The sequence below is a fragment of the Quercus robur genome, chromosome 11 (assembly GCF_932294415.1).
Source record: "Quercus robur chromosome 11, dhQueRobu3.1, whole genome shotgun sequence".
Classification (NCBI taxonomy): Eukaryota; Viridiplantae; Streptophyta; class Magnoliopsida; order Fagales; family Fagaceae; genus Quercus; species Quercus robur.
This window is the reverse complement of record NC_065544.1, coordinates 4,908,873-4,923,250: the sequence shown is the minus strand read 5'-3', so window position 1 is coordinate 4,923,250 and position 14,378 is coordinate 4,908,873. Positions and strand designations below refer to the sequence as shown.

Genomic DNA, 14,378 nt, shown 5'->3' with positions numbered 1-14,378 from the left:
ATTTCATATAAGTCGCTTTCCCTTTTTCCTAGTTGAATACTAGTATGTGCGACGGCTTTTGTAGTTCATTATCTCTTTTCATTTTGAGATTTACATTTATTGAGCTTTTTAAGCAATAAAAATAAAAGAGTAGGAAGAGATATAAGCACAAGTCTACGCATGTATCAAAACCAACATGACTATTAACTAATCATTCATGACAAGCTTGAAGATTGATTTACAACAATCACACAAAGATGTCAAGATTTTTCCCACAAAGATATAAGTGCAAAAATAATAAGTTAAGCTCGTAAATGCACCAAGCCATTTGTACAAAGGTACAAGGCCAAACTCACATGTGATATGTGCTCAAACATATACGATCAAAGTTTTAGAATTTTTCACTTTTTATGTGTTTTGGATTTTTTACTCACACAAAGCAGAAACATAAAAGTAAGATCAAGAACAAAACAATGCATACAAATAAATGCAAGATGCACAAAATGCATGATGATATGACATTTAATGCATGAAGTGTCCTACAAAGATCGAAAAAATTAGATCAAGGACCAAAAAGAGCACAAGTTCAACCATATGAACTCTTCCTCATCCAAACGGAACGATTGTTTGGAATGAGTGTCTCAAGAGAAGCGAGACGAGGGTTGGAAGAATGAGAACCGGAGATACACATAGTCAAGGAGTTAAGAGCATTAAACATTTTCTTTAACAACATGCTATTTTCACTCAAAACCAGTTTACTCTTTTTAGCACAACTTTTAAAAAGTTCAAGTTTTTCTTTTCTTTTGATTCTTTTAAAAGCATGAAACTTAGAGCATTGAGGTCTTAGATGACCAAAGGCACCACAATGGTGACAAAAAATGTGTTTAGGTCCACTAGGCTTTTTGGGAAGAGATCTAGCAATATGGTTTTGTTCCCTCTTTAACTTATGACATTGATGTCTTATATGACCAATCATACCGCAATGGTGGCACGTTGGAACAAACTTAGATCCATTCAAAATCTTAGGTTGAGACCTAAACAAAGGCTTTGACTTAACAGCCTTTCTCTCCACCTTTTGATTTCTTTTATGTGGAGGAATGTACACCGATTTGTCCTTTAAGATAGAACACACACTAGGCACAAAATCGGGTACCACAACATGATTGCAACAAATATTTTCATCCTTTTTAACAATAGGTTCAGCAATCAAACACTTGGCATGCATCTTAAGAGATTTATTTTCACATTTAAGATCATCAACAAGTTTATTAGACAAAACAAGTTTAGCAATCAAGTCCATATTCAAACATTCAAACTCTTTCAGCTTTTAAAGTGAAATTTCAGCAAGTTTTTTTATATTTCTCAACCAATTTATTGGATTCATTAAGCTTAGCAATCAAATTATCCTTTTTACAAAATAACTTGCTCAAATGCTTTTGAAACTCCTTAGAATTTTTCTTCAAGAGTTTTTCAATAACACCTATAGATTCAAATAACATGTCATCACACTTATGAGGATTAACACTCATAGAGGCATTTTCACAAACAAGTGGCATATTACATTCATCACCAACCAAATCATACAAAGAGGCATACAAAGCATAATCCATGGCAAATAAACACAAAGGGTCAAGGATCATACTTAGGTAATTAAACCACAACAAGTGTACCTGCTCTGATACCAATTGAAAGTTCAAATATGTATATAAACACCTTTGAACGTTTAGACCCCCAATTTACAAATTAACCAATTCAAGCTTTATGTCAAACAACTAGAGTGCGGAAAATGAACATAAGCTATAAACAGAATTAGAAATCAATCTAAGCCAATTATAAATCACATCCACAGCAGAAAATAAAAGGCAATGATAAAGGGAAGAGAGATGCAAACACAAGGACAACACACGATGTGTTATCGAAGAGGAAATCGAAGCCCTCGGCGTAAGACCTCTCTGCCGCCCTCTAAGCGGTTAATAATCCACTAAAAAATGTAGTTGGGATATATGAACAACAATAGACCCTCCAAGCCTAATCTACTCGATGTACCTAAGCCCTCCAAGCTTCTTACTCCAACGAGGTTGCGCCGAACCTTTTTCTTTTCTAGCTTATCGGATTCCACTATAAACCATAGCATCTGCCATCCTTGGCATCTTCCAATGCTTCCCAAAGCTCCAAAAATACTCAACACTCTAAATGGGTGTGGGTAGTGTTTGGATAGAAATCTCCTCTTAATGGGTATGTCAATGAGAGAGGGAATGAGAAGAGACCACAAAGATTTCTTTCTAAGAATGAGTAGCTCTCTCTAATTGGGTGGGTGTTTTGAAGAAACCTCTCTTAGGGTTTTTCTTTCTGAATGGCCACACATATTTTGTGGGAATAAGGGGTATTTATATTGGTATGTGAATGGAATGCGAAGAATCAGTTTTTCCAAAACAGGATTGGTTGGCGACTTGACCTCGTAACTTGACTGAGTCGCAAGTTCAAGCCGCGAGCTAACTTAATGGCCAGTCTGGATTTTTGTCCTGTAGTGCTCCAGGTGGCATGATTGTTCAGCTCCCCTACATGCTCTACACGTGTGAAACTTTTGGCGGCTTGCAAGCCGCGAGCCTCCTGCGAGATCCAGCCGCGAGTCCCTACTTCACTGCACAATCTTGAACATTTCTTCACACTCTCTCACACACTACCCTTATATGATTCCCACCTAAATACAGGGTTTCTACGTGCTGTATTACAAGCAAATTTGTCACAGAATAAAGCCAACACATGGTTGATTAAATTCAACCTTATAGTTTCTAACTTTGGTCTCCTTGGATTTCTCATTGTGAGCTGTCCATTCGTTCCCATGTAAAAATTAATTGCGGCATTAGTCTAGTTTAACCAAGGTTGACTCAACCCCCACAATACTAATTTAAAAAAATATTTTTTAAAACTTTAATACATGTTTATATTCTCAGTATAAAATAAATAAATAAATAAAATGAAATACTGTCATATCCTTATTGTATTGTATTGCAACCATGTCTAGTGTTCATATCAGTGCTACTTAGCCCTCTCTTTATATATCTAAGGATTAAGCTCCATCTGTTCGATGCTCCACACACATACATGACAAGACCAGCAGTGCAGTTCCACAGCTAGATGAATCAAGTTTCTATTTCTCATATCTTAGAGCCAAGCAATTCAGACGGAATAAAAAGAGAACTGTGAGAAATTGTATAAATAACAAACTAACAAGATTATCACAAAATAAATGACTATAGATAAGCTAAGTGAAGGAATATACTGTAAACCAAAGTAGAAAAAGAGGAAATAAACTTTATGCAACAATAATATTTCAATTAACAAATACTAACCGATTAAAGCTCTTTTAGACCGGAGTAGTCGTTACTTCCACTTGATATTCATGTGGATAACAACTCAAAAGACAAAAGTCACAATACTACCACGTGTAAGGAGAAAGTAATATGACAGCGTCACTGTCACCAACCCAAAAGTTATAAACAAATACTAAATCAAATGGATGGATCCAATGTGACAGAATTGGTGGAACAGTTGATTGATCCTTCGGAGAAATTACTGGGTTATAAAGTAACAAAGGAGCAATCACTAATGAGCTGGAGTAGATGTGGAATCCACTAATGGATGGTTTAGTCAAAACCGTGTGGAGCCAGATGTGAAAATCACCGATCAAAGCTTGCTAAAGTGAAAGGGAAAAAGAACTAATGCTGGGCACACAGCACAACTTCGTAGAAAGACTTAAACAACAGGTAAATTAGGGCTTGAAGCAAAATACTAGTTGATTAAAGCATTTCCTTTCTAGCAATTCACTTCTCTTCAACTATCTTGTATTCCTGAAGCAATTTATTACTAGAGGGAGTGAAAAGGAGATCATATGGCGGACTTACTTCTTTCTGCCTTGGTGAGCACTGTGGTGGGGAACTTGAATACTTCTGCACTTAAAGAATTTGGGGTTGCTTGGGGCTTGGGAGCTGAGCTCGACAATCTTAAAAGCACGATATCTGCCATCTGATCCGTTATCAAAGATGTAGAGGAGGAGCAGTGGAACAGTGAAGCTATCAGGGATTAGCTGGGAAAGCTCAAAGATGTAACTTGTGATGCGGATAATGTTCTGGACAAGTTTGCAACTGAAGCTCTGATGCGAAAGGTGGAGAGAGAGAAAGGTGCGACAAGCCAAGTAAGTAGATTCTTTTCTCTTCCAAACAGACCTATATTTCGCATGAAAATGGCACATAAATTGAAGAATGTGAAGGATAGAATATAGGCCATTTCTAAGGAGAGATCTTTTGACTTGAGAGAGAGATATAAACATGGAAGCTTTTGATGTAAAAATATTAGAAAGAAGACAAACTTGCTCACTTGTGAATGAAAGTGTGATTTATGGAAGAGATGAGGAAAAAGAAAAGATCATTGAAGTGTTGCTCACTAATGTGTCTGTTGTTCAAGATAATCTGGCCATTTATGCTGTATGGGGTATGGGGGGCTAAGTAAAACAACGCTTGCACAGTTAGTCTACAATGATGTAAGGGTGGAGAAGCATTTTGAATTGAGAATTTGGGTGTGTGTATCAGTTGATTTCTAGATAAGTAAGTTGCTAAGGGCGATCATAGAGTCTATTGATCGTGTTGCATGTAGTATTTCCGAGTTGGATCTACTGCAGAAACTGCTGCAAGAAAAATTGCGTGGGAGGAGATTTTTACTTATATTGGACGATGTCTAAAACGAGAACCGTGAGGAATGGGACCGCCTAAAACATATGTTGACATGTGGAGGGAAAGGTAGTATGCTTATAGTTACAACTCGGATTGAAACAATTGCGCTAATGATCGCTACAGTACTTACTATACACCACATGGGATTCTTGTCAGATGATGATTCTTAGTCCTTATTTAAAAGACGTGCATTTGGGATGGGAAGGATAGAAGAGAAATCAGAATTGGAATCAATTGGTAAGGAAATAGTGAAGAAGTGTTGTAACACTCCAGTGTATTTTGGAGGAAGCTTGAGGGGCAAATTGGTAATTTACTCAAGATATTTTTGGGGCAAATTGGTAATTAAGCTTTTCAACTTAAGTTACCCCACCTGCACCCCCTCTTCCTCATTTCACGTTGATATCTCTCTCACTCTTGACTAGCTGCCCCTTCTTTCTATATCTCTATCCTTCTATCTCACCCACCCACCATAACACACACAAACACACTCTAGCTCCCATCTACTTTATCATTTCTTTCCCCTCTCTAGTCGAAACCTCCCTATTAGGGAGGATTATGTCCCCATTGATTCTCCTAGTAGAGCCAAAACTCCATGAGATTTTGAAGTGCAAGAGACCCAAGGTAAAAATCTAAGTTCTCTCAATTTCTTCTATGAAATCCTTTGAGTTTTGTTAGTTTATGATGTTTATAGTATATACTTGATGGGTTTGGTGGGTATTGGAAGTTTAGAGGGTTATAAGGATTTGGGCAGCAAGAGTTTATTTTAAATCCAAAGTTTTCAAATTATTTGGGGGTGTTTGCTTTGATGGGGTGTTTTGGTTGTCTATTTTACTAGTGAGTATTTTGAGGTTTGGTTTCCTAGAGTAGCTAGATGGGTTTTGTTGTTGCATGAGTTGATTCCAAAGTGTTTCCTTTGCATTTGAATGACTTTGACATATGTGAATGTGGGCATGTGCTTGTTGCATGCCAAGTGTTGGGTAAATTGCCTATATGAGTTAGAGGATCGAATTTCTTGACTCGTGCTATGATGACTATTATATGAAGTTATTAATTGAATTCGTAGTTGTTATCATGTGCTAAAACATGTAGTTTTGAGGTTAATCAAGTCTGAAAGTTTTTGGCATAGTATTAAGATTATAGTAATTTTACTTTCGGATTGTAAATCTATCCCTGACAGATTTGAGTCAGCTACAATACATAATTTGTAATAAATTACAGAAAAATCATTTTGAGCTGAATTTTTTGTGGTACATACTAGATACATAAAGGCTTCTCCTTATTTAATTTCAAGTTAATCGGATAAATTTTCATGGATCAAACAATTTTTACAAAATGGCTGGCCTGCTATGTATTGAATCTGAAAGTGCGATGAAAACGTTGAGATTTTGTGGAATTTACATCAAATCTTTGTTGAATGGATTGGTTTGTAAATTCATGTGCTTTCTTCGACATGTGTTTTACTTTGTTAAGTCTATTAATGGTTTGGCTTAATCATTTAGTGCTCTAAAGAGAAACTCATGAGATATGCTACCCCTATTATGAATTGATGTGTTTTATGTTATGTTTATATGTGCACATTGCTTGCAGTGGAGAATTAAAATACTTTGGTTTTGTACTGTGGCACTATGAGTTTGTATGCTTGTTTGGTTCCCGTTTGGGAATGGGTACTTGTCTTAGGTTGAGCAAGCTAGGCTCTAGTGCATTTGATTTGTTTTAGGAGATCCTATTCGATTTTGGAGACAAATGTGATGATAAACTTTCCAATATGCCTTGTTATTAATAGGCTTGTTCCTTATGTTTCTAGGTTTTGAGATTCTTGGTGATGAACCTAGTGACGGGATTGGTTGATTTTGTGATGCCCAGTTGAGGTAAAATTGGTTGGCTTTCCGAGGTAGGTAGCTTTTAATGGGATTTTTGGAAAATAACCATGTTGCATAGACATTATTTTTGGGTTAAATGCATTTTGGAAAATTATTTGTGGAACTATATCTTTCTAAAAAAACTATTGTGTTGTAACCTTAATGTATATGGCTATTTATGAAAAGTGCATTATGTTTAATATTGCATGCGGGGAAATGCATGAATATTTGGCATGGGAAAGAAAAGCATCTTTGATTAAATTCTTAAGAATAGATTTTATGGATTTATTGCATTATTCGCAAAATTTAAAGATGCTTTGATAATTGGGAGAGTTGATACAAAATCTTTTGACAAGAAATGAGTTTGAAGGCTTTGAGAAGCTTGTGAATATCTTTGGATATTAAAAGGTTTTGTGAAACTACTTGGAAATGAACTGTGTTTTGAATTCATGTAATCTGTGAACTCTTTATGTTTTACCCTTGTGCCATGACGTGTGATTATCCAGTGATTACCTAGCTAGATACTATAGTCTGTGTAACACTGGTATCTTAGCACTTGTCTTTGTGACGGCATATGAGTTTCGTCTTTGTGACCGTGATGAGTTCTGTCTTTGTGACAGCAGATTAGTTCTAGCTATGTGTCGACGATGAGTTCCGTCTTTATGACGGCAGATGAATTTAGTCTTTGTGACGGCGTTGTCACGTGGCCTTGGATTGGATTCTCTGGTTTGGAACAATGTTGTTATTGCTCACAGTGTATAGTATATAGTTTCATGTTGAAATATTTGAAGAAAGTTTTGTGCTACATAGTTTTAATTATTCTTATCATTTTACCAATGGAAATGAATTTGCTGGATTTTCATAGAAATTCTCAAAGTATAACATGTTTTGTAATATGCCCATTATCATGAGACTTGCATTTCCCCCACCCCTATTAATTATGCTACTTATTGGGCTTTAGCTCATCCCACTCTCCAACAGTTTTTCAGATAAATTTGCTATACCTCAGGCATGGAGCTTGTTTTATTGGTGGTGATTAGAGCATTATGCTAATTGAGAGATTTATGCTATGATTGGTTGGTGACTCAACTTTCTAAATTTATTGAGGCCACAGCTAATTCTATCGGAGGTTGGGTTCCTAAGGTTTGTTAGCCTTGGGCATGGTAGGCATAGATTCTATCATTAAGGTTGCCTATCCTAGGAAGAATTGTGATTTGATGTTAATCCATTTGGAGTTTTGGCATTTCATGTATATTTGGAGACATTATTTGTAATTTGTATTATTTGTAAATGTGTTGTAGAGCTCAGACTTGTAATATGAAGATTCTAGTATGGTTATTTATCCTTATCATGTGTTGAGGAAAAAAAAAAAAAAAAAAAACCACCTACATTCTCACTCTTAATGGTTCTTCTCTCACGCTTTAGACACTTTTGGATTTGGGGCATGACAAGTGTGGAGGTATGCCTCTAGCTATAAAGGCTCTTGGAAGCCTTATGTCCTTAAAAGTAGGAAGAGTGACTGGGAATCAGTGGAAAAAAGTCAGATTTGGGATTTACCAATAGGTAAAGATTCCATCTTGTTGGCTCTCAAGTTGAGTTGTCACCATCTACTCCCACATCTAAGGCAATGTTTTGCTTATTGTTGTGTATTTCCCAAAGATCATAAGCTTGAGATGGATAAGTTAATACAACTGTGGATGGCTAATGGTTTTATTCCCTTCAAAGAACCATCGAAGTTGTATGATCATGGCGTTGATATCTTCAATGAATTAGTATGGAGATCTTTCTTTCAAGATGTCAACGAGGAGTATCCTGACTGTATAACGTGTAGAATGCATGACCTTGCTCAATCTATTATGAGGCATGAATGCATTGTAGTGAAATCCAGTAAAGATGTGAAGGTTGAAGGTAGGATTTTTCATATGTTTTATGGCATGATCTCAGACATTTCTTTGAATGAGGACCTATGTAAAGTTCGATATCTACGCTCATGCCTTGGTACATTTGATTGTAAAACTTCTAGGCCATTCTTCTTAAAACAAAAGTATCTTCGGGTATTGGATTTTCGATGTGTGGTTTAGGAAGTACCGGAATCAATCAACAATTTAAAACATTTGAGGTATCTTGACATGTCTAATTCCTATATCAAAGTTTTACCTAAATCAAAAACCTGCCTCTTGAACTTGCAAATGTTGAAACTAGATTTTTGTGGCTCTCTTTGTGAGTTACCCAATGGCATGAAGCACATGAAAAACCTTATGTATCTTGGGATCACTTATTGTCATACTCTTACTCGTATGCCTGAAGGAATGGGACAACTAACTTGCCTCCAATCATTGAGCTTCTACATTGCTAGCAAGGAAAAAGGTTATCAAATGTTCAAAACAAGTTGACAATAAAGGAACTTGATAATGTTAGAAATTCAGTGGAGGCCAAAAATGCAAATTTGATCGGAAAACAAAATCTTCATTTGCTAAGTTTGGTTTGGCAGACTGACGATAAAAGCCATGTACCGAACCATGTTGAAGATGTTCTTGATGGTCTCCAACCTCATTCAAATCTAAAAAAAAAAAAAAAAAAAAAAAAAAAAAAAAAAAAAAAAAAACAAACAAACAAACAAACACTATCCATATACAACTATCATAGTTCAAAAATTCCAACATGGATTCAAAATTCAGTTCTTCATATAATTGGCAAACTACCATTCCTCAAGGTTCTTGATATAATTGGCTGGCATGCTGTGAAATATATTGGCAATGAGTTCCATGGAGACGGTGCAATTTCGTTCCCCTCATTGAAGGAATTTAGGCTCCAAAAGATGCCTGATTTGGAGGAATGGAGAACAATGACTGGAGGAGAAAATTTTCCCTACCTAAGCAGATTAGATATCACGCATTGCCCAAAGTTAGTTGAAATTCCTATTATTCCTTCCATTACAGATTTGACTATGAGAAGAAACAATGCAATGTTAATTAGCTCAGTGTTGAATCTCACTTCACTTTCTTCCCTTATGATTGAAAACATGGATGAATCGTCAGTTCTTCTAGATGGACTGTTGCAAAATCATAAGATGCTTGAAATCTTGAGGATTTCCAGAATGCCCAAACTCAAGTCACTAACCAACCAGTTGGATAATCTTTCTACGTTGAGTGAATTTTCTTTTGATCATCTAACATGTGTTAACATTGCCATCTCAGCGTTGACCAATTTAGCAACATTTCAGTTTTCGTAGCGATCCCCAACCAGTCAATGATGCTATCTCCGGAGAAGAAGTGATCTCAATCTTGGTGATGTGAGATATTTTATGCCAATCCTCTCCATTGTCTTTATTGCACCGCTTCTCTAGATGTGGACATCCTCCAATTCTCAATGTTTTGAGTGTTGTAAGATTCTGTAGCTCATCTAGTATCGACATTAGATTAAGGTCGGACTAAATTTGCAAATATGAAAACAATGTGAGGCATCCTATCTGCTTCAGTAGAGAAGATAAGTCTTCATAGTTCTGGATTTCCAGAGAACGGAGAGTAGGTAGATGTTGAATACTCTGGCAATGAAATTAACTTCGGACACCAGATGATATATAAATACTCAAGTGCAATTAAATATTGAATTCCCATATGTACAAAAAGTGAAATTTGTTGCAGCTCTGAATGATTAAACTCTATAGTGAAGATAAGCCCAGCAAACCATTCATTGGTAAGGACAAAAGATTATTACACTCATATGTGTACAGTTTCCGCAATGAATGTAAGTTCTGGAGTCCTTCTCGAAGACTTTCGATCTTGTCACAATGATAAAGATAAAATTCATTCAACGCAAAAAGATTATCCAACTGATTAGTCAGTGACTTGAGATTAGGCATATTGGAAATCATCAATATTTCAAGCATCTTATGATTTTGCAACAATCCATCTAGAAGAACTGTCAATTCATCCATGCCACCAATCACAAGGAAAGAAAGTGAAGTGAGATTCATCACTGACCTAATTAACATTTCTTTGTTTCTACTCATAGACAAACCCATAATGGAAGGAATAATAGGAATTTCAACTAACTTTGGGCAATCAGTGATATTTAATTTGCTTAGGCCGGGAAAATTTTCTCCTCCAGTCATCGTTCTCCATTCCTCCAAATCATGCATCGTATGGAGCCTAAATTCCTTCAATGAGGGGAACAAATTGCACCACCGCTATGGAACTCATTGCCAATATATTTCACAGCATGCCAACCAGTTATTTCAAGAACCTTGAGGAGTGTTAGTTTGCCAAGAGGTGGCAGATGTTCACATCTTTTCCAACAGTCTAGCGAAATTTCAACCAAATCACAAAGAACTGAATCTTGAATCCATGTTGGAATTTTTGAACCATGATAGTTGTATATGGACAATTTTTTTTCAGATTTGAATGAGGTTGGAAACCATCAAGAACATCTTCAACATGGTCCGGTACATGGCTTTTATTGTCACTCCGCCAAACCAAACTTTGCGAATTAAGATTTTGTTTTCCAATCAAATTTGCATTTTTGGCCTCTACCGAATTTCTGACATTATCAAGTTCCTTTATTGTCAACTCGTTTCGAAGGTTTAACCCTTTCAATTCACTTATTTGATAACCTTTTTCCTTGCTAGCAATGAAGAAGCTCAATGATTGGAGGCAACTTAGTTGCCCCATTCCTTTAAGCATATGACTAAGAGAATCACAACCAACAATGCCAAGATACATAAGGTTTTTCATGTGCTTCATACCATTGGGTAACTCAAAAAGATCATCGCAATGGTCTAGTTTAAATGTTTGTAGGTTCAAGAGGCAGGTTGTTGATCCAAGTAAAACATGATAGGGTTTTCATATGTTAGATGAATGCTAGGATTGTATATGTGTGGTTTGGCTTCTTATGCTTTATGGATGGATATTTATGTATTTTGGGATGATGATGCCATGTTATATGCATAGATGTATGCTAGTGTGTGTGTGAGTTTAGGACATAAATGTTGAACATGATTTTATCGAGTTTAGGATGTAAGACACAAAAATGGGAGGCCAACCTTAGGGTTGGGTGGTCTTAGGTGCCTAACACTTTCCCAAGAATGTACCTAAACTCCGAACTCATATCTCTGGTAGTAAGATTAATGGTCCTTCCTTGAAAGGACACTATATTCATGGTTCCTAGGCCATTGCAAAACTAGGTGGCAACTTCTCTGTTGTCCATAATGGCGACTCCGCTAGGGATGATGAGTTTAATTCCTATGTCTTATTTCTTAACCTTGATAAAAACTATTTCAATACTTGTTTGCACACACATCACTTGGTTCCTTTTGTCCCTTAACCTCGATTGGTGATGAGTAGGAAGTTGGAAGGCTCCATTCGGGCCCAAATCTCCCGGAGTTCATCCCACCAACTCACAATCGGAGCCATCACTTATAATGGACTTTGAGTACGTTCAAGGTTTGCTACCAATCCACTATGGGGTCCACTTAGGCCCTCGGTTGGAATCATCATAGCCCACCAAGTTGTGAGTGACCTTCTTATATATCCCTTTAGCCTTAGGGAGCCTACCCACACTAAAGAGATCCTAGACCCTATCACAAAGGATGCCTTTTATATCTCTTATTTTTTTCAACCATATATCATGTGCTCACCTAATTCTAAAGAACAAATAAAAGATATAAAAATGGAAGGGATTTCCCTAAAGTTATGGTATACCCTAAGATGTTTTGGGATAAAAGAAAATATATTCTCACATATAAGAGGCTTGTCTCTAAATCGAAAGTCTTCTAGAAGGACTCCAAAACTTAAGTTCATTACGGAAACTGGACATATGGGATTGTAATAATCTTTTGTCTTTACCAATGAATGGTTTCCAGGGCTTATCTTCACTACGGAGTTTATTCATTCAGAGCTGCGACGAATTCTGCTCTTTGTCTGAAGGAATTCAATATTTAATTGCACTTGAGGTTTTATATATCAACTGGTGTCTGAAGTTAATTTCCTTGCTAGAGGGTATTCAACATCTAACTGCTCTCTATCATCTGGAAATCTGGAACTGTGAAGATTTATCTTCTCTGCCTAAGTAGATTAGATGCCTCACATTGCTTTCATCTTTGCAAATTTGGTACTGCCCTAATCTAATGTCTATACGAGACGACCTAAAGAATCTTACGGCACTCAAAACATTAGCAATTGGAGGATGTCCACATCAGGAGAAGCGGTGCAAGAAAGACAGTGGAGAGGATTGGCATAAAATATCCCACATCCCCAACATCGGGATCGCTTCTTATCCAGAGATACCATCATCAACGGGTAGAGGATCGCTACAAAAACTGAAATGTTGCTAAGTTGGTCAACGCTGAGATGTCAATGTTAACATGCTTCAAAAAAAAATTATTTATAAAGGTAGCTTTCTCCCCCCTTTTTTTCTTCTTTTTAATGGTTTTTTTTTTTTTTTTATCATCAAATTGTATTTGGATTTTAATATATGCATTACTCTAATGTATGCTTGCAGTAAACTAAACCCATGATGCCTTCAGTGGACAATACAATGGTACATATACCTTCAATCTTTGCTTGTTGTTGGTGTTCATATTTTCTTCTCTTTTTCTCCAAAAAAAAGGTCCAATTCAATTTTGTGACACACTTGTCATTACTAGTTGTATATTTGTTTTATTTTAAAATTGCTATGGACAATCCTTTTTTTTTTTTTTTTTTTTTGCTTGAGTTCTTAGAGATTTTCTGTTTGTCCAATCTCAATTGCCATTATCTATGGTTAATGTGGGTAGGTGTGGCAAGTTTGTAAAATGTTTTATTTTATTCAATTGTCATTATCTATTTGTCATTGTTTTTATAAAAATATTTTAAACTAAATGACAAAACTAAAACCATTGGCACTCTATTTTTTAATTGTTGACCCACACAGCCACACTCATCCATACATAAATAATATACTAAGTCTCTACTTAATCAATCAAATGCTTAAACAATCAGTCAATCACTAACTTTGCTATTCTTTTTCTTGAATCTAACTTTATAATATAAAGTTGTTATAACATAATAGCAATACATGCACACATTTAACAAACACTCTGTATTTCCTAATTATTAAATTATATAAAGTTATATCATATTTATACATATTTCCTAATTATTAAATTATATAAAATTATATTATATTTGTACTCTAAATGCACACATTCACACTTACCACAATTCACACAAATAACATTATAACAAAACAAAACAAAAAAAGAATTGGAAAAATAATGCATATATCACAATTAGTATTAAACACACACACACACTCACACATATATAATATAAATTTATAATAAAGAAAGAGATACTCACAAACACTCACTCTGTACTCTTAGACTCGGAGATACCAAGATAGTCAAATAGAGAAGAGAGATAAGATTAGATAAGATTCATGATATTGAGATCAAAGATCAGATCAAAGAGAAAGAGAGAGAATGATCTATGACCTATGTTGTTTGGTTTTAGGATGGACAAATTTGTGTTGTTGCTTGATTTTGGGTTGGGCTAATATGTGATTAGAGTGTGCAAAATTTAAATCAGGGTGTGCAAGATTAATTTCTAAGAAAAAATTAAACTAGTAAAAAAAAAAATTTATATATAGATAATTTTTTTCCCAATACCCCTTGAACAACATGTAGAAATGCAATGGTACATTACCATCAATCTTTGCTTGCAATTGGAGTTCAGATTTTCTTCTCTTTTTCTACCAAAAAAAAATGGTTCAATTCAATTTTGTGACACACTTTTCATTACTATTTGTATATTTGTTGCATTTTAAAATTGCA

General features: G+C 35.6%; 1 long non-coding RNA gene across 1 annotated transcript; it reads left to right on the top strand.

Annotated features, from left to right (window-relative positions):
* Nucleotides 1–3,505: 3,505 nt before the first annotated feature.
* LOC126707082 (uncharacterized) lies at nt 3,506–13,349 on the top strand. Its single transcript, XR_007648804.1, has 4 exons — nt 3,506–5,330; nt 6,514–6,600; nt 7,550–12,957; nt 13,067–13,349. It is a non-coding gene; the product is annotated as an uncharacterized LOC126707082 (long non-coding RNA).
* Nucleotides 13,350–14,378: the final 1,029 nt, after the last annotated feature.